At 44.5% G+C, this 20,906-nt stretch overlaps 2 protein-coding genes across 2 annotated transcripts in view; one reads left to right on the top strand and one right to left on the bottom strand.

Annotated features, from left to right (window-relative positions):
* Positions 1-20,906, top strand: part of LOC126950193 (cytochrome c oxidase assembly factor 1 homolog) — a 171,321-nt gene that overhangs the window by 52,762 nt on the left and 97,653 nt on the right. The window lies entirely within an intron of this gene.
* The window catches only part of UBE2D4 (ubiquitin conjugating enzyme E2 D4 (putative)), a 210,591-nt gene that overhangs the window by 189,051 nt on the left and 634 nt on the right, over positions 1-20,906 (bottom strand). The window lies entirely within an intron of this gene.

The raw sequence follows: 20,906 nt of genomic DNA, 5'->3' as shown, positions 1-20,906 counted from the left end.
TCACCAGTTCAGGAGATTGAGACCATCCTGGCTAACACGGAGAAACCCCATCTCTACTAAAAATACAAAAAATTAGCCGGGCGTGGTGGCGGGCACCTGTAGTCCCAGCTACTTGGGAGGCTGAGGCAGGAGAATGGCTTGAACCCGGAAGGTGGAGCTTGCAGTGAGCCGAGATCGTGCCCCTGCACTCCAGTCTGGGCAACAGAGTGAGACTTCATCTCAAAAAAAAAAAAAAAAAAAAAAAAAAAAAAGGAAAAGAAAAACGAAAAAACGAAGAAGAGAAATCTCACAGAGCTTTTGCTGTGCTGTGAGTTTACCTCCTCCCCACTGAGGGAAGCTTCAGGCAGCCCATTTCCTTCACTTCATGCCTACAGGCTTCCAGCCATTTGGGGAGCTTGTCAGGTATGTTGGTGCACATGGAGACTCTCTGGTCACTTACTGCCCACCTGAAAAAGGCAGGCAGTGGTCGGCTGTCAGCCCACTCATGCAGAGGCGTCCCAGGATGTTTTTGTGTTTCCCATGGATCAGATATGGCCATGCAGGACACAGTGCCCTTGGATCCCGTCCAGTAAGGCTACTTGGAAGGGCAGGAAGCTGAGGGTGAATGCCAGATATGTAGAGGTGAGGAGGAAGTCAAGGTACATGCACCCAGGGATAATCACTGGAGAGAGGTCTGGCATGGTCATCTCCAAAGAGTTGATGAACACTACAGTCCAAAAAATAACATCATGTATTGTCGTAGTCTATTCGGGCTACTATAACAAAATACCTTGGACTGGGTAGTTTATAAACAGCAGAAATTTATGGCTCTTAGTTCTAGCGGTTGGGAAATCTAAGATCAAGGTGCCAGGAGATTCAGTGTCTGGTGAGGGCTCAGTCTGCTTCAAAGATGGTACTTTCTCACTGCATCTTACATGGTGCAAGGGGCAAGCCAGCTGTCTTCAACTTTTTTTTTTTTTTTTTTTTTTCTGAGATGGGGTCTCACCCTGTCACCCAGGCTGGAGTGCAGTGGCTCATCTCAGCTCACTGTAGTCTCTGCCTCCTGGTGGAACCTCCTGAGTAGCTGGGATTATAGGCGCATGCCACCACGCCCAGCTGATTTTTAATTTTTTTGTAGAGACAAGGGCTTGCTATACTGCCCGCGTTATCTCAAACTCATGCACTCAAGAGGTCCTCTGCCTTGGCCTCCCAAAGTGCTGAGATTACAGGTGTGAGCCACCACACTCAACCAAGATGTTGTAGTTTTGAAAGCATCTCAGGCAGAAGCAGGAGAGTGCAGTATCCAGCATATATTAGCTTATTTATGAAGTCCTCTGAGATGCTACCAGGGGAGGGGGCCACTGAGTAAGGTTCTGCAAGTACAGGTAGAAATAATTATCTAGGAAAAAAAAAAAAAGGAGAATAAATGTAAATGTGAACTTATTTATAAATACAGGTGAGAGAGGTTTGAAAACAGAAAAATATATGTATCTTCTAAAATTTTGAATGTGAGGAACACACAGTGAGGGAAGGATTCCCATATTTTTCATTATAGCAGGAAAAAACAAAACAAAACCCATATACCCTCGACAGAGATGCATCTGGATCCCCTTTAAGATTTGAAGGAACGGCCTGGTGCGGTGGCTCACACCTATAATCCCAGCACTTTGGGAGGCTGAGGTGGGCAGATCTCTGAGGTTGGGCGTTTGAGACCAGCCTGACCAACATGGAGAAACCCCATCTCTACTAAAAATACAAAATTAGCCAGGCATGATGGCGCATGCCTGTAATCCCAGCTACTCAGAAGGCTGAGGCAGCAGAATTGCTTGAACCCGGGAGGCGGAGGTTGCAGTGAACCGAGATCACACCATTACACTCCAGCCTGGGCAAAAAGAGTGAAACTGTTTCAAAAAAAAAAAAAATTGAAGGAACTCTTCCTTCCTCAGAGGAGAGTGCACAGGAAACCAGGAAAATCTTCCTTATTTTTGAAAAAGGAAGCAGTGATTTAAAATGTTTACCATAAAAATGATTCAACTATTTGTTTCATCATGTACCTCTCCACCCCTATTGACTTCCTCTGTAATCTGCAGTGGGATTTTTTTATTGACTCCTTTTATTGACCAGTATTTTATTTTTCTTCTGCAAAATGTGCTAACTCATGCCAATTACCCACAGCTCTAGGACGGCACACCCACTTTTTTTCCCACCACCTGGGTGATAGACTTACCAAGAGTCAGGGTAGTGAATGGACTACCCTGAGTGGAATTGCATCCCCCCAAAAAAGATACATTGAAGTCCTAACATTTAGTTCCTCAGAATGTGACTGTTTGTGGAGATAGGGTTGTTACAGAGGTAATCAAGTTAAAATGAGGTTATTAGGGGAGTCCTATCTAGTATGACTGATGTCCTTATGAGAAGAGGAAAGTTGGATGTCCTTATGAGATGCGTATTAGTCAGGATTCTCTAGAGGAACAGACCTAATAGGATATATATAGGAGTTTATTAAGGAGTATTGACTTACATGATTACAAGTTCCCACAATATGTACTATCTGCAAGCTGAGGAGCAAGGAAACCAGTCAGAGTCCCAAAGCTGAAGAACTTGGAGTCCAGTGTTCCAGGTCAGGAAGCATCCAGCGCAGGAGAAAGATGTAGTCTGGGAGGCTAGGCCAGTCTAGTCTTTCCATGTTCCTCTGCCTGCTTTCATTCTGGCTCCACAGGTGGGTGATTAGATTGTGCTCACCCAGATTGAGGGAGGGTCTCCCTTTTCCAGTCCACTGACTCAAATGTTAATCTCCTTTGGCAACATGCTTACAGACATACTCAGGAACAGTACTTTGCATCTTTCAATCTAATCAAGTTGACAATATTAACCGTCACAGACACCCACACAAAGAAAATGGCCACATGAAGACAGAGAAATGGACTGATGCATCTACAAGTCAAGGAGTGCCAAAGACTGCCAGCAAACAACTTAAAGACAAGGAGAAGTAGCGAAAGAGCCTTCCCCTCCAGGTTGCAGATGAAACGCAACCCTGCTGACAAGACTTCCGGCCTCCAGAGCTGAGACAATACATTTGTGTTGCTTTAAGCCACCTAGTTTGTGGAACTTTGTTGGGTGGCCCTACAAACTAATGCAGCCTATGTATGCCAATGCCAGTTATGTTTTTTATTGTAATTATGTGATTTAGGTAAATATATAAGCTCATGAATTAATTTAAAAAGAAGTTGTTCCTAAGAAAATTAAGTTGAATGCTTTGGAAAGACTTGATAGAAGAGGATCATTTAAAAAACTGCTATTGGATTAGAAGCGGGAAAGCAACTGTAAAATGCTGGAAGGAAAAAATATAAGGTTCTGCACTCAAAGTACTCTGAAAATATTTTAAAGTTCTCCTTTAAATAAATATTAGAAATCTTTGATGATGCTTGTTGTGGGTCATGCAGAAATGATGATATGAAATTCTAGGCCAGGTGCCGTGGCTCATGCCTGTAATCCCAGGACTTAGTGGGAGGCTGAGACAGATGGATTGCTTGAGTCCAGGAGTTCAAGACCAGCTTGGGCAACATAGCAAGACCTTGTCTCTACAAAAAATACAAAAATTAGCCAGGTGTGGTAGTGCATGTCTGTAGTCCCAGCTATTTGGGAGGCTGAGATGGGAGGATAGCTTGAGCCTGGGACGTCGAGGCTGCGGTGAGCTGTGATCATGCCACTCCACTCCAGCCTGGGTGACAGAGTGAGAACCTCTCACCCACCCACCCGCCCACACACACACACACACACACGCCAACCTCTAATCATCAGTTACATATTCAAATAAATGCTTTGAATCTATGGAAAAGATTGACAATCAAATATATATTTATGTGTTTTAGTTTAAATTATGTGAGGTATGTGTGTGTCATTTTTAAAATTTTATTTTAATAAAAAAAATAGAGACAGGGTCTCACTATGTTGCCCAGGTTGGTCTTGAACTCCTGGGCTCAAGCGGTCTTCTTGCCTCAGCCTCCCAGGGTGCAGGGATTACAGGCATGAGTCACTGCGCTCAGTTTGTGTATAATTTTTTTATTTTGAGACAGATTCTCACTCTGTTGCCCAGGCTGGAGTGAAATGGCATGACTTTGGCTCACTGCAACCTCTGCCTCCCAGGTTCAAGCAATTCTCTTGCCTCAGCCTCCTGAGTAGCTGGGACTACAGGTGAACGCCGCCACACCCGGCCTTTTTTTTTTTTTTTTGTATTTTAGTAGAGATGGGGTTTCACGTGTTGCCCAGGCTGGTCTCGAACTCCTGAGCTCAGGCAATCCACCCACCTCGGCCTCCTAAAGTGCTAGGATTAGAGGTGTGAACCACCACGCCCGGCCCGTGTAAGAATTTTAAAGTAATTCTTCATTTTGACTTTTGTGGTTAGCTGATCATCTATGTGCAGACTAAATGAGTAAGAGGGCCTCTGTTGTGTTGTTTTGGGGGTTTCAGAACTAGACATGAGTTTGAAAGTTCGTTCAAGGAGCTGTGCATATTATGCATGGTACTAAATTTTTCTAAGTTTCAATTTCCTCATTTGTATAAAATGGGAATAATACTTATGACCCACAAGTGTTGTGAAATTAAGTGACACAATGAACTTCAAGGGTCTAGTAGTATTAGAGGTTTTTCCACTTAAAGTCGGAGAAAACTCAATCTACCATGGCTTAAACAAAAAGGGAATAAATTGATTTGTGACAATAATGAAATTCTAAGGGAGCACTGGCTCCAGACACAGCTAGTCTAAGTCCTGCAAGTGACGTCCCAGAATCTGCTTTCTCTGTGTGCATCTGTCAACTACTCCTTGTTGGCTCAATCCTTGGACACAATCTCTCTGGCAAGGTGAGCATAGCAGGCATTTTTTTCCCCCATATCTTCCTAAGTTCAAATTCAGTGGCAAAGAGTGCCTGCTGAAGTCCCTCTTGGAGCCCTGTAAAATGTTTTCTTGCGTCCCCTTCTGATATGGTTTGGATCTGTGTTCCCGCCCAAATATCATGTCGAATTGTAATCCCCAGTGTTGGAGGTGGGGCCTGGTAGGAGGCGATTAGATCATGGGGGCAGATTTTCCTCTTGGTGCTGGTAATGAGATCAGGTCGTTTAAAAGTGTGTGTCACCTCCCCCACCCCCGCTCTCTTGCTCCTGCTCTGGTGATGTAAGATGAGTCTGTTAATCCTTCCTCCATGATTATAAGTTTCATGAGGCCTTCCCAGAAGCCAAGCAGATGTCAGTGGCAGCGTCTGCTGCCATCACGCCAGCTGCAGCAGAGGCTGCACACTCCATGGGGCTGGTGGGAGCCTCGCCCCTTCTGAGTTGCGAAGGAAGCTCCCTGGGTCCCGCTGCAGCTGCTCAAACTGCAGCTGCAGACCCAGGCCTCCAGCTCTACCGAGCAGGCTGGAGCCATGCCCTCCTGGGTGGGGCTGCAGCCGCCCAAACCTTGGCTGTGGATCCAAGCCTCCCTGTGTTCTTGGTGGGGACCGTGAGCAGGTAGGATCTGCCCTCTCGGGTGCAGATGCAGCCTCCCGACCACAATTGCAGACTTGGGCCTTCCACTCCAGGGAGCAGGCAGGAGCCGGGACAAACGGGACCCCCACCCCTTCCGAGTTGGTGGGGCAAGAGCTCCTGGGGTACAGCTGCGGACTCCCTCCCAGGCGCAGGACCCAGGCATCTCTGCACCGTGCATCCCTCACTTAAACCTTAAGTTTAAGTCTAGGAAGAGCCCCCCCCAGCCTCCCTGCAGGCTGGGGGTGTCTGCTTCTGCTGCCTGGCCTCTCTCCTCTCCGGGACCTGCTCTGATCTTGGAGAGGGGGTGGGGCTGAGCCCCAGGGCCATGAATGGCAGTGGGAGGCAGACAGATTCCTGGGTGGAAGGGGGCAGGTCCCTGGTAAGGCCCCTCCTTCAGGCCAGGGAGGGTCTGAAGCCTGGTGGCGGGGCTGCCAGTCCTGCAGACTGGAGTGGGGACTAGGTGCCTCTTCCGGCCGCCCATGCCCACCCATGGACCAATCAGCATGCACGTCCTCCCCTCTGAGGTCCATAAAAGCCCTGGGTTCAGCCAGAGGAGGGCAGAGGGTGGGGAGTACAGAGAGAGTTGAAAGGAGAGGACGACCAGCTGCAGAGAGGAGCCACCCTCTCTGCTGAGAGCTTCAGGGACCTGCAGGTATGTCAGGACTACCAGCTGCAGAGAGGAGTGACCCTCTCCAGGGCCCCCTCTCTGCTGAGAACTGAATGCTCCATGGGATGACCTCCCTACAGAGAGGAGCTGTCCCCTGCCCGTCTCCTCTGAGCTGTTCTAACAGTTAATAAAGCTCGTCTTCATCTTGTTTACCCTTCACTTATCTGCATATCTCATTCTTCCTGGATGTAGGACAAGAACTTGGACAAGAACTTGGGCAAAGGTGCCATCAGCCACAGAGGTTTCTGGCCGGGAAATTGACACCCCAAAGATCCCATAACACCAGCATCATGCTTCCTGTACAGCCTGTGGAACCATGAGCCAATTAAACCTCTATTCTTTATAAATTATCCAGTCTCAGGTATTTCTTTATAGCAGTGCGGGAGAACAGACTAATACACCTTCATTCTGATTAGGCTACATAACTACCTCCAGGTTAATCAGTGTCCTAGAGGAAAGCATGATTTGATTTGGAGGGAGTAGGTCTCCACACAAAGCATGTGCACTGGGTGGGGCGAGGGAGTTCTCTCCAGAGAAACTGGAATGGTATTGAGAACAAGGGAAGTGGATTCTGGGTAGCTAAAAACACTGACTGTTCATACACTAGCTCTGAGGGTGATGTCTAGTAAGAAATCAGCATTAGCTGACTCCCTGCAGTGTCTTCCACCCCAAACCCTTAACTCCAGCTTCCCTTTTGGCTTTAGTGAGAGCACTGCCTTTGTTAGGAGAGATGTTCCTGGCATTCCCCCAACTCTGCTATTCCCTTTGGTTTTATTTTATTTTATTTTATTTTATTTTATTTTATTTGAGATGGAGTCTTGCTCTGTTGCCCAGGCTGGAGTGCAGTGGCATGATTTCGGCTCACTGCAACCTCTGCCTCCCAGGTTCAAGCAATTCTCCTGCCTCAGCCTCCCGAGTAGCTGGGGTTACAGGCACCTGCCACCACACCGGGGTAATATTTGTATTTTTAGTAGAGGTGAGGTTTCACCACGTTGGCCAGGCTGGTTTCAAACTCCTGACCTCAGGTGATCTGCCTGCCTTGGCCTCCCAAAGTGCTAGGATTACAGGCGTGAGCCACTACACCCGGCCCCCTTTGGCTTTAAATACTCAGCTGTGAACCCAGCTCATCTGCCAGGCCAGAATGTGGTGAATCTCCCCGCCTCCAGTCCTGCTCTTCCAACTGCCTGGCGATGTCCTTGGCTATTAGGGCCATTATCAGCCCATCCCTCCCACCCACCACTCCAGTTCAGTTCAGTGCCTCCTTCAAGTTTCAAAGTTGCCTCTTAGTTTCAGGACATCAAGATGTGGTAAAGTATCAACTTCTTTGTGAATCTATACATTTAATGCTTATCCTTGTTTTTTTTTTTTTGTCTTTTCGAACTTAAATTTTAATTTTTGTCTAAGCCACATATGGAAACTTAGCCATGTCCTATTGTTTGCATTGGAAAACTTGACTTTGTCCACTTCTTTAAGTGTTTGTAGTGTAGTAGTTGTCCACCCAGTAAAGTTGGCTGTTCAATACAATACTGCGGTAAAAACAAGGAATCAACCCCAATATCTATTCTCCTGCTTTTGGTTCCCCAAATGTTGGCTGGACACAGGCTGCCCAGAATAGACCATGTTACACAGCCTCCTTTGCAGCAAAATATGGTTATGAGATTAAGTTCTAATTGAAAGTATGCAAACTGACGTGACTTGTCCAATTTCCAAGGCATTCCCTTAAAAGACAAGAGTGTTCCCTCAACTGCTCACATTTCCTTCCATTTTGGCTGGAATGTAGATCCAGTGGACATGGTGGCATGCTCTTTTGCCTTTGTGGAAGAGGGCGACACCCTAGAACAGGGAATGGCACATGTCTTCTATAAAGGGCCAGATGGTAAATATTTTCAGCTTTATGGGACACCCAGGCTCTGTCACAGCTGCTAACTCTGCTGTTGTAGGGGAAAGCAACCACAGACAATATGTAAACAATGGGCATGGCTGTGTTCTAGGAAAACTTTATTTACCAAAACAGGGAGTGGCTGAATTTTCTCTGTAGGCTACAGTTGACCGACCCCAAATCTAGAACACAATAAGGCAACAATATAAAAAAAAGTGGGGCCAGGTGCAGTGGCTCACGCCTGTAATCCCGGCGATTTGGGAGGCTGAGGTGGGTCGATCATGTGAGACCAGGAGTTGGAAACCAGCCTGGGCAATATGGCGAAACCCTGTCTCTATGAAAAAAATACAAACATTAGCTGGGTGTGGTGGTGCATGCCTCTAGTTCCAGCTACTTGGGAGACTGAGGCCAGAGGATCACTTGAGCCTGGGAGGTTTAGGTTACAGTGAGCTGAGATTGTTCCACTGCATTCCAGCCTGGGCAACAGAGTGAGACCCTGTCTCAAAAAAGAAAAAAAGATAATAAAAAGCTTCTGGTCCCAACACTATCAAGGTATGAGGGGTAGGGGAGAGTTAACTGGTCTTCTGTAGAGAGATATCTTTTGTTTAAGCCACTGTATTTTGGGGAATCATTGTTTCAGCAACTGTCTTTTAATAATTTTTATTTTTTTAAATACCATCAAGCCAGAACCTTCTTACCTTTTTTTTTTTTTTCTTTTTTGAGACAGAGTCTCACTGTGTCACCCAGGCTGGAGTGTGGTGGCACAATCTTGGCTCACCACAACCTCTGCCTCCCGGTTCAAGTGATTCTCCTGCCTCAGCCTCCCAAGTAGCTGGGATTACAGGCGCCCACCACCACCCCCGGCTAATTTTTGTATGTTCAGTAGAGACAAGGTTTCACTATGTTGGCTGGGCTGGTCTCAAACTCCTGACCTCAGGTGATCCACCTGCCTTGGCCTCCCAAAGTGCTGGGATTACAAGCTATGAGCCCCACACCCAGCCTCTTCTTAACTTTTTGGACCACAAAGCTCAGTCCTTCTCTCTCATTCTCTGACTCTGTCCTCACAGGACCCTGTGAGGTTATAAACTGGCTGGACTCCTAGAAATTCTCATGGAATCTACATAGCTCTCAGGCCACTCTTCCTGTTTTTTTTCTTTTACCAACAGACTTTGCTCAGTGTTTCTCAGTGTTTTGAAGTCTGGCTTCTACCTCTGTCCTCCAGCGTAACTAAAGATCCCTACTGCCAGCATGGGCTTCCCAGGTGTCACTCCACTTAGCCTCTCCATTGCATCTGCCATGGTGACCCCCTTCTGCAGCCCCTTCTCCCCACAGCCCCCTTCCTTCCTGCTTTCATGAAGCTCTCCCCCGTTGCGTTCTGCAGCACTAACCTATCCTGCCATGTTTCTTCCTCACACATCTCTGCCTAATTCAGCTTAGCCATTTTCATTAGTTATTCTTCCTCTGCCTAGCCCTTCATGTTGACAATATGGCCAGTTGCACCCTTGGTTCTCATTCAGTCCCCTCCTGGATTCCCACAAATTCCCCAGGCTTTCATCATGCATCATATTCTAATGACTTCTGAATGTGTACCTTCAGGCTAGATTGCTTTCTAAAGTTCAAACCTGTATGCCCAACTGCCTATTTTGTTCCGGGTGATCTTCTAAATCTGTCATTCTTGGGCTTGGCACAGTGGCTCACACCTGTACTCCCAGCATGTTGGAAGGCCAAGGTGGGCTGATCACTTGAGGTCAGGAGTTGGAGACCAGCCTGGCCAACACGGTGGAACCCCGTCTCTACTAAAAACACAAAATTAGCCAGGTGTGTGGCACGCACCTGGAATCCCAGCTAGTCAGGAGACTGAAGCAGGAGAATCACTTGAACCCTGGCAGTAGAGGTTAGAGTGAGCCAAGATGGTGCCACTGTACGCGAGCCTGGGCAACAGAGTGAGACTGCTTCAAAAAAATAGAATAAAATGAAATAAATCTGTTATTCTCCTTTTGTTTATTAGTTGGAATTCTTCTATTCAGAAGAATTTTCCCTCCTCAGTTATTTGGTTACCCTGAAATATAATATATACAGAAAATGCAGGTGAATGCTTACTTGTTTTTCCTTATTTACCTATATTCAGAACACTGTGTTGGTGTTCTAACAACCACCAAAAAGAATCAGGAAATGTGTTTTCTGTAATTATCACTATGAACTCATAGGTTTTCATATAGATTTAATGAATTTTGATTCAAAATAGTCATTATTTATTTTGATTCTCAAATTTGCCTCATATTGGCCAGGTCCAGTTGATGTCTGCATTCTTTTCACGTGATTCCAGTAGTCTTTGATAGCTTTCCTGCTTTCAGATACAACAACATATTTCAGGCTCATTTTTCGTATTTCCAATTCCATATCTGGAGATGATAATTTCTTCAAAGAGCCCTGGTTTCTCTTGGAGAGGAATGGTATTAAAGACCACAGTTTGGGCCAGGCGTGGTGGCTCACACCTGTAATCCCAGCACTTGGGGAGGCCAAGGTGGGCGGATCACGAGGTCAGGAGATCAAGACCATACTGGCTAACACAGTGAAACCCCATCTCTATTAAAAATACAAAAATGTAGCCAAGCATGGTCGTGGGCGCCTGTAGTCCCAGCTACTCGGGAGGCTGAGGCAGGAGAATGGTGTGAACCTGGGAGGCGGAGCTTGCAGTGAGCCGAGATCGAGTCCTTGCACTCCAGCCTGGGCGACAGAGTGAGACTCTGTCTCAAAAAAAAAAAAAAAAAAAGACCACAATCCGAGCACTAGGGATATTCATTGCTAATGGGTTATCATTATTTGTAGGACTTTTTGGTAAACAGGGCTAGGATATTATTTGTTTGTTTGTTTGTTTGAGACAGGGTCTTATTCTGTTGTCCAAGCTAGAGTGCAATGGTGTGGCCATAGCTCGCTATAATCTCCAACTGCTGGGCTCAAGCAAGCCTCCCACCTCTACCTCCCAAAGTGCTGGGATTACAGGTATGAGCCATCATGCCTGGCCTGGAAATATTTATTTCTTTGGGAGAGAAAAATAAGTTAATTCTATACTTATTACCAATACTTTTAATTCAAAATAAAGACTACTAGGTTTTTATTCTTTGATTTTGTATTTGCATCTCATTTTCTTGTTGTGGAAATATTGGCTCCCAGCAACACTTCTATAATTATTTTTTGTCTTTTATCCTAATACACACATATACATTAAATATATGAACTATTATAATAACATCAAAATAATGATATTACTCCAAATAGAAATGTACTGAATTCAATTTATAATTTATTTGCAGATATTTTTGTCATGAGATGTATAGTTAAAATATAGTGCTTTAAAGTCATGATAATCATGGCCGGGCGCAGTAGCTCACGCCACCTGCAATCCCAGCACTTTGGGAGGCCAAGGCAGGTGGATCACTTGAGGTCAGGAGTTCGAGACCAGCCTGGTCAACATGGTGAAACCCTGTCTCTACTAAAAATAAAAAATTAGCCGGGGGTGGTGGCACTTGGCCTGTAATCCCAGCTACTTGGGAGGCTGAGGCATGAGAATCGCTTGAACCTGGGAGGTGGAGGTTGCAGTGAGCTGAGATTGAGCCACTCCATTCCCAGCCTGGGTGACAGAGTGAGACTGTGTCTCAAAAAAAAAAAAAAAAAAAAAAGAAAAAAGCTGGGCGTGGTGGCTCACACCTGTAATCCTAGCATTTTGGGAGGCCAAGGTGGGCAGATTGCCTGAGCTCAGGAGTTTGAGACCAGCCTGGTCAACATGGTGAAACCCTGTCTCTACTAAAACACACACAAAAAAAATTAGCCAGGCATGGTGGTGGGCGCCTATACTACCAGCTACTCGAGAGGCTGAGGCAGGAGAATTCCTTGAACCAGGGAGGCGGAAATTGCAGTGAGTCGAGCTCGAACCATTGCACTCCAGCCTGGGTGACAGAGTGAGACTCTATCTCAAAAGAAAAAAAAGAAAAGGAAAAAAACCATAAAGCCATGATAATCTTTCTCCAAGTGTTTATACCACTACCTTTTTTTTTGAGACAAAGTCTCACTCTGTAACCCAGGCAGGAGTGCAGTGGCATGATCTTGGCTCACTGTAACCTCCGCCTCCCAGATTCCAGTAATCCTCTTGCCTCAGCCTTCTGAGTAGCTGGGACTACAGGTGCACACCACCACGCTGGGCTAATTTTTGTATTTTTAGTAGAGACAGAGTTTCGCCATGTTGCCCAGGCTGGTCTCGAGCTCCTGAGCTCCAGCAGTCCGCTTACCTTGGCTTCCCCAGGTGCTGGGATTACAGGCGTTAGCCACTGCACCTGGTCCTAACTTCATGTAGAATTAGTCTCATTTGTTTCATTTTTCCTTTGTTTTTAGAGTTTGACATTTAAATGTAATTTTAATTTAAATTTCTGTTTTAAATTATATATAACATATATTTGGTTCCAAAATATAACCATAAAACTTGGTATTTTCAGAGGATTACTTTCCATCTCTGTTTCCTTTTCTCTGTTCTTCCCCTATTTCCTATAAAATGGGAATTTAAGTTATTTCCAATGCTATGCATTAAAAACAATGCTCATGGATGTACATTTTCATATTGCTTAAAGTTATATATTCACAGTAGATTCCCAGAAGTAGAATGGCTGTGTCAAAAAGTACCTATTAGCTTTGTTAGACATGGCCAAAATACCCTTTCAGAAGAGTTGCACAAATTTGAAAATCCACCAGCAATGAGGTTTATTTCCCTACAGCCTCACCAACAGATGTATTGTCATGCTTTAACATTTTTGCCTAAGGGTAAAGTATTATGTCAGCTGTATTTTTCTATAGTGAATGAGTTTACGCCTTTTTCCTATTTTTCATGACCTTTATATTGTGAATTGTCAGTTCATGTCTTTTTCCAAGTTTGTATTGGATTTTTGTTTCTTTGTCCCTCAACTGACAAGATTTCTTTATAAAATAGGGATATTAGTCATTTTTACATGATGTATTTATTTTTATTTTTGGAGACAGCGTCTTACTTTGTCACCCAGGCTGGCGTGCAGTGATGTGATCAGAGCTTACTGCAGCCTCGAATTCCTGGATTGAAGTGATCCTCCTGCCTTGGCCTCCTTGGGACTACAGGTACATGTCACCATGCCTGGATAATTTTTAATTCTCTTTTTTATACAGAAGGAGTCACACTATGTTGCCTAGGCTGATCTTGGACTCCTGGCCTTAAATGATCCTCCCTCCTGAACCTCCCAAAGTGCCCCACAATACATCATGTGGCTGCACCCCCATGATGTATTGTACCCAGCCGCATAATATATTGTGTACCCAGCCACAAGATATATTGCAAATTGAATATTTTCTTACATTTTCTAAGTTGTCTTCAGATTTTGTTTATGGTACTTTTGTCATGCAAAATTTTAAAATTTAATTTTCTGTCAAATTTATCAAATTTTTTTGTTTTGTTTTGTTTTTGAGATGGAGTCTTGCTCCGTTGCCTAGGCTGGAGTGCAGTGGCGTGGTCTCAGCTCACTACAACCTCTGCTTCCCAGGTTCAAGCGATTCTCCTGCCTCAGCCTTCCGAGTAGCTGGGATTACAGGTGCCTGGCACCATGTCCGGCTAACTTTTTGTATTTTTAGTAGAGATGAGGTTTCACCATGTTGGCCAGGCTGGTCTCCAACTCCTGACCTCATGATCTGCCTACCTTGGCCTCCCAAAGTGCTGGGATTACAGGCATGAGCCACTGAGCCTGGCCAAATTTATCAATCTTTTAATGCCTCTAGATTTGAAATCATAGTTTTGAAAACGTTTTCCTACTCCAAAGTGTAATAGGAATTCACCCATGGTCTTTTTTCCCCCTCTTACTTGTATAGTTTTATTTTTTACATATAGATTCTTAATCCGTTTGGAGTTTCTTCTTGTTTATGGTGTGAAGTATGAATATGATTTTATCATTTTTCCAAGTGGCTACCTAGTTTTCTTGGCATCATTTACTAAAATGTCTACCTCAGTGATTTGAGATATGGCTTCTATCTAAATTTCTGTATGTACAGTACTTGGGTCTATTTCTAGGCTTTCTATAATATTCCACTTATCTACTTATCTATTCATATGTCTGTATCATTGTTTTAATTATAGCAGCTTTATAGTATGTTTTAATGTCTAATAAGGCTACCCTCACAGTTTTTCTTTTTCATTGTTTTCCTGGCAACTCTGGAATCTCTGCTTTTCCATATAAACTTTTCTATATAAACTTAAGTATTGACTTGTCTAATGCTCTAAAATAGCTTGTTGGTAATTTCTTTTAGATTGCATTGAATTTATAAATTAACTTAGGGAGAACTGTCATCTTTATAATGTTGAGGTTTTTTTTTTTTTGAGACGGAGTCTCGCTCTGTCGCCCCAGGCTGGAGTGCAGTGGCGTAATCTCGGCTCACAGCAAGCTCCGCCTCCTGGGTTCCAGCCATTCTCCTGCCTCAGCCTCCCGAGTAGCTGGGACTACAGGTGCCCGCCGGCTAATTTTTTGTATTTTTAGTAGAGACAGGGTTTCACCGTGGTTTCGATCTCCTGACCTCGTGATCCACCCGCCTTGGCCTCCCAAAGTGCTGGGATTACAGGTGTGAGCCACGGAGCCCGGCCAAGGTGTTTTTTTTTTTTTTTAATGGTGGTATTCTAGTCTGTATATGTATCTTTCACGGGTGTTTTGAAATGTTTCTCAGGTAGGTTTTGCATATTTCTTGATAAATTCAAACCAAAAAGTATTTAATCTTTTTTTGTTGCTATCATAAATAGGGTTTTCTCTACCTTTTTGTCCTCTGTTTAATGTCTGTGTCTATGAAGGCATATATATGATCATCATATATTAACTTTATGGCCTGCATTTTTAATAAATCATGTCACTACTTGAGTTACTTTTATTATTGTTTATCTGAGGGTTTTCAGGTTTTACTATCATATCATCTGCAAACAAAAATAGTTATGGTTGGGCACAGTGGCTCACACCTGTAATCCCAGCACTTTGGGAGGCTGAGACTGGCAGATCACTTGGGGCCAGGAGTTCAAGACCAGCCTGGCCAACATGGTGAAACCCCATCTCTATCGAAAAATACAAAAATTAGTTGGTCATGGTGGTGTGCGCCTATAGTTCCAGCTATTTGGGAGGCTGAGGCACGAGAATCGCTTGAACCTGGGAGGCAGAGGTTGCAGTGAGCCGAGATTGCACCACTGCACTCCAGCCTGGGTGACAGAGTGAGAGCCTGCCTAAAAAAAAAAAAAAAAATAGTGTTACTTATATGTTACTCATTCTTCTGACCGATTGGATTTCTCTCTACAATGTCACATTATGGTGAAAATAGTTACTTTGTTTCTGATCCTGGTGGAAATGCTTCCAGTGTTTCCCATTAAGTAAGATATTGACTTTAAAACTAAAATGTGTGTGTATATGTACATATGTGTGTAAACGTTGTCATATTAGGAAAGTCTCCTTCAATTCCTTTTTTCTTAAGAGGTTTCTTTGTTTAAATAATGAAAAGGTATGAGAATTTATTATCATTAATTTTCGTCATTTATGGAAAGAACCATGTGAATTTTTCCTGATATTGGACCAATGTTGCATCCTGAAATAAATCCATTTATTCATGGCGTCTTGTTTTCTTAATGTGTTGTTAGATTCCGTTTGCTAATATTTATGCTTCTGCATCAATATTCATGACATTGACCTGTAGTTTTCTTTCTTAGCACTGACTTTATCTGGTTTGGTATCAGTGTTACACTTGCTTTATGAAAGGAATTAAGTTTTTCTTCCTTTTCAATGTTCTAGAATGATGTAGAAAACATTCGGACTATTTGGTCTTCGAAAGTTCAGTGGAATTTCTCTATGAAACTATCTGGGCCTGGTGCTTTTGGGAAGTAGTTTCTTAATAACGTTCTCTATTTCTTTTATGGAAATAAGTTTTCTTATAACAAATAATGTGATCAATTTTGGTAATCTTTTGTGCTTCAAAGAACACCATCAAGAAAGTGAAAAGACAACTCATAGAATAACATAATTTTTTTATTTTTGCAAATTATGTATCTGATAAGGGACTTGTATCTAGAATATACAAAGAAGTATTGCAACTCATTTTTTAAAAAAGACCAAGAAACCAATTTAAAAAGGGGTGAAGGATCTAGACAGGCATTTCTCCAAAGAAGACATATATAAGCACTTGAAAAGATGCTCAACACCAGTACTTATCAAGGAAATGCAAATACAAAACAAAATGAAATACCACTTTGCATCCAGTAGAATGGTGGTATAGTTTGTCATCTCATGGTGAATTGTAATCCTCAGTATTGGATGTGAGGTATGGTGGGAGGTGATTGGATCATGGGGGTGGATTCCTCATGAATGGTTTAGCACCATTCTCTTGGTGCTGTCCTCGTGATAGTGAGTTCTCAAGAGATCTGGTAGTTTAAAAGGGTGTAGCACCTCCCTCCAACTCTCTCTCTTGCTCCTGCTGTGTAAGACTCTAGCTTCCTCCTTTGCCTTCTGCCATGACTGAAAGCTCCCTGAAGCCTCCCCAGAAGCAGATGCACTATGCTTCCTGTATAGCCTGCAGAACTGTGAGCCATTTTCTTATAAATTACCCAGTCTTGTGCAGTGGCTCATGCCTGTAATCTCAGCACTTTGGGAGGCCGAGGTGGTTGGATCACCTGAGGTCAGGAGTTCGAGACCAGCCTGGACAACATGGGAAAATCCTGTCTATACTAAAACTACAAAAATTAGTCAGTCGTGGTCGTGGGCATCTGTAATCCCAGCTGCGGGATTACAGATGATAGGAGGCTGCGGCAGGAGAATTGCTTGAACTCGGAAGGTGGAGATTTCAGTAAGCCAAGATTTTGCCACTGCACTCCAGCCTGGGTGAGAAAGTGAGAATCTGTCTCAAAAAAAAAAAAAAAAAAAAAAAAAAAAAAAAAAAAAAAGGTAAAATCACTCACATCTGCTGGTCGTAGTTGTTTTGTAAAGCACTGGAAAAAATCATCTTTCAGAGTAAGAGGAAGAACTGGAGAATAGAAATTTAATGACAGTAGGTTTGCAATAACCTTGGTATAAAGTGTCTTGGATAATCTGACTACTAACTGAAGGAATTTATTAGAAGCTTTAAAAATCCAAGGTGAAGATGCTACCAAGGTTCTCACAAAGTAACACTGGCTATAGTGAAAGCTATATTGTAACTGAAAAGACAGCATACTTGCCATAAAGTTATAGAGATGGAGAACAGATTAGTGGTTGCTAGAGCTTACAGAGAGGGTCTGGCAGGAAAGACAGGAATTGACTGTGGCTATGAAAGGGAAGTAGCAGGGATTCTTGTGATGAAATTGTTTGGAATCTTAACTGGGGTGATGAATAGAAATGTGATAAAATTGCATAGAACCACACACACACACACACACACACACACACACACACACAAATGTGCATACAAAACTGGTGAAATCTGAATAAATTTTGTGGATCGTACCAATGTCAACTTCCTGGTGTTACAGGATCTCTGGGGTGTCAACTTTTCTGGTCAGAAACCTTTGTGGCCGAGGCGCCTTTGCCTGAGTTCTTGTCCTGCGTCCAGGAAGAATGAGGTATGCAGGCAAGTGAAGGGTGAAGAAGAGGAGTTTTATTTAGTGTTAGACTAGTTCAGAGGAGTGGGTAGCTACTCTCTGTAGGCAGGTCTTCTCATTGAGTGTTCAGCTCTCAGCAGAGAGGAGGCCCTGGAGAGGGTGGCTCCTCTCCGTAGGCAAGTCATGTGGATGTCTCTGCAGGTCTCCGGAGCTCTTCCAGAGAGGGTAGCTCCTCTCTGCCAGCAGGTCGTCTCCGCAGCTCTCAGTGGAGAGGGTACTCCTCTCTGCAGCTGGTCCTCCCATCCTCTCTCTGTCCTCTTCCTCCTCTGGCCATCCTCTGCCCTGCTCTGGCTGAGCCCAAGGCTTTATGGACCTCAGAGGGGAAGAAGGGCCTGCTGATTGGTCCATCGGCAGCCATGGGCACCCAGAAGAGGCACCAGGAGTCCCCACTCCGGTGGTGGGACTGGCAGCCTGGCCCCCAGTCTTCAGGCCCTCCCTGGCCTGAAGATGGGGCCTTACTGGGGACCTGCCCTTTTCTGCCCAGGAATTAATCTGCCTCCTGCTGCCATTCATGGCCCTAGGGCTCGGCCCCAATCCCCAGTCAGAGATCAGAGCAGGTGCTGGGAGCGGAGAGAGGCCAGGCAGCAGGAGAAGACACCCCCGAGCCTGCAGGGATGTTGGCGAGGGGGAGGAAAGGGGGCGGCCACAGCTGCACCTGGGAGCTCCCACCCTGCCAACTCAGAAGGGGCAGGGCTCCTGCTTATCCCCACCTCCTGCCTGCTTCCTGGAGCCAGGAGGCCCACGTCTGCAGCCGTGGGCATGGGCAGCTGCAGCTGCACCTGGGAGGGCAGATCCTGCCTGTTTCTGGCTCCCCTAAGAGCACAGGGAGACTCGGATCCACAGCTGCAGTTTGGGTGGCTGTAGCTCTGCCCAGGAGGGCAGGGTTCCTGCCTGCTCCTTAGAGCAAGAGGCCTGGGTCTGCAGCTGTGGTTTGGGAGCTGTCCCAACTCAGAAGGGGCAAGGCTCCCACTGGCTCCATGGCATGTGCAGCCCCAGCCACGCTTCCCGGCTGCAGTCGCCATGATGGCAGCAGTCACTGCTGTCACTGGTTTCAACACTGTTGTTGTATAGCTATGTAAGATGTTACTACTGCAGAATACTGGGTGAAGGGTACACAGGACTGCTCTTTGCATTTTTTCTCCTAAATTTCCTGTGAATCTATAATTATTTCAAAATAATTTTTTTTTAAAAAAACAAGATATTTGGAAATCCACATAAAGTTTCAAGAATTTTAGAAATTATCTCCTCCTTTTTGTAACTCTGCTTTGTCTCAGTATTTCCTTGGTGGAAATGCTCTTCTTTTCCATTGCCTAAATCCTACTTTTAAAGGACATCTTCCACGATGCTTTGCCTAATTAATTTTTTTCTTGTTCTTTTGTTGGGCTACTGGTACATCTTAGATCTAATCAGACTGTCTCCAAATATTTTCCTCCTTTCCTCTCATAGGTGGTTGCTGTGGTGCATAGCCTAGGAATGAAATGCTCATTACCCCACCGCTTAGGTGCTTCCTTCAGGAATTACCTCAGTGGAAAAGAACTGTTTCATCCTTGGTCGTGGTTCCCTCCTGGAGTGGCTGATATACAATGTGGGGTTGTTAAAGTTTAACCTTTTGCTTCATTTCAGGACATCTGTGAAGGTCATACCATCTTCAGAACTTTTAATGCTTGCAGGATCTGTAATAACTCCTCTTTCATACCTGATATTGTTAATTTGCTCTCCCTCCCTCCCTCCCTCCTTCCTTCCTTATCTCACTCTGTTGCTCTAGCTGGAATGCAATGGTGCAATCATAGCTCACTATAACCTCGAAGTCCTGGGCTCAAGCAATCCTCTCACCTCAGCCTCACATCTGTAGCTGGGACTGCGGGCGTGTGCCACCATACTTGGCTATTAAAAAACAATTTTGTTTGTTTAGAGATGAGGTCCTGCTATCTTGCCTAAGCTGATCTTGAACTCCTGGTTCCAAGCAATCCTCCTGCCTTGGCCTACCAAAGTGCTAGCTTTATAGGAGTGAGCCACTGTGCCTGGCCTCCCTTCAGTTTTTGAGTCTTAGATGGCTCAAAATGTTTGACACATGTATGTTTCAGGTGTCAGCCAGAAATGTGGGCAGCTCATACACATACAAATAGTTTGGTTTTCCTTCTCTCTGACTTCTTTCCTTCTTGCGTGATTTCCTTTCTTGGATTTTCCCCCACTTTCCAGATGTGCTATGTATCCCAAACTCTGTCTTCTGGTTTTTGAAGCCAGTAAGATTGAGAGTAACAACTGGGCCCTGTCCTCAAGCAGAAAACCCATGACAATGGGAAACTCCTTGGGTCCCATTCCTTTCTTCCCAGCATCAACTTCCCTCTGGTATCTACCTTCTTAGGGTGTTCTCCAGTATCTTCAGGTAGTTATTTTTTGTACTTCTTCCAGAGTTTTTAGTTTTTATCTATGGGAAGAACGGTCCAATAGGAGGTACTCAGTTGTAACCAGAAACAGAACTCCTTATTTTTCTTCTAATGTCTCTACTGATCTCTACTGATTTTTCTTCTTTCATTCCTGATATTGGTAATTTGTGTTCTCTCTCTCTTTCTTTTGACTGATCAGTTTAGCTAGAGGTTTACCAATTTTATTGGTCTTGTGGGTGGAGGATCACCTAGGTGCTGAGGCAAGAGACTGAAAGCACAAACTGTTTCATTATAATAAGGAAAATAGTTAGAATGAGAATAGCCATAATACAAATTAGATACAGAGATGATCATGGACAATTATCAATCATTATTATAAGCATTATTAATCATTAGCTTTTAACATTACTCTTTGTTGCATTATTAATATAATCTAGGAATAACCGGTGGGTATAGGGTCAGGTGCTGAAGGGACATTGTGAGAAGTGACCTAGAAGGCAAGAGGTGAGCCTTCTGTCATGCCCACATGAGGGTCGCTTGAGGGCTCCTTGGTCAAGTGGTAATGCCGGTGTCTGGGAAGGCACCTGTTACTTAGCAGACCGCAAAAGGGAGTCTCCTTTCCTTGGAGGAGTCAGGGAACACTCTGCTCTACCAGCTTTTTTTGGAAGGCTGGATATTATCCAGGCCTGCCCGTAGTCATCCGGAGGCATAAATCCCTCCCTGTGGTGCTGTGCTTCAATGGTCATGGTCCTTGTCCACTTTCATGTTCCTCCCGTATTCCTGGTTCCTCTTTGAAGTTCGTGGTAGATA

Source organism: Macaca thibetana, chromosome 3, assembly GCF_024542745.1.
Source record: "Macaca thibetana thibetana isolate TM-01 chromosome 3, ASM2454274v1, whole genome shotgun sequence".
Taxonomy (NCBI): Eukaryota; Metazoa; Chordata; class Mammalia; order Primates; family Cercopithecidae; genus Macaca; species Macaca thibetana.
Note: the sequence above shows the minus strand (reverse complement) of the source record. Positions and strands in the feature narration are given on the sequence as shown.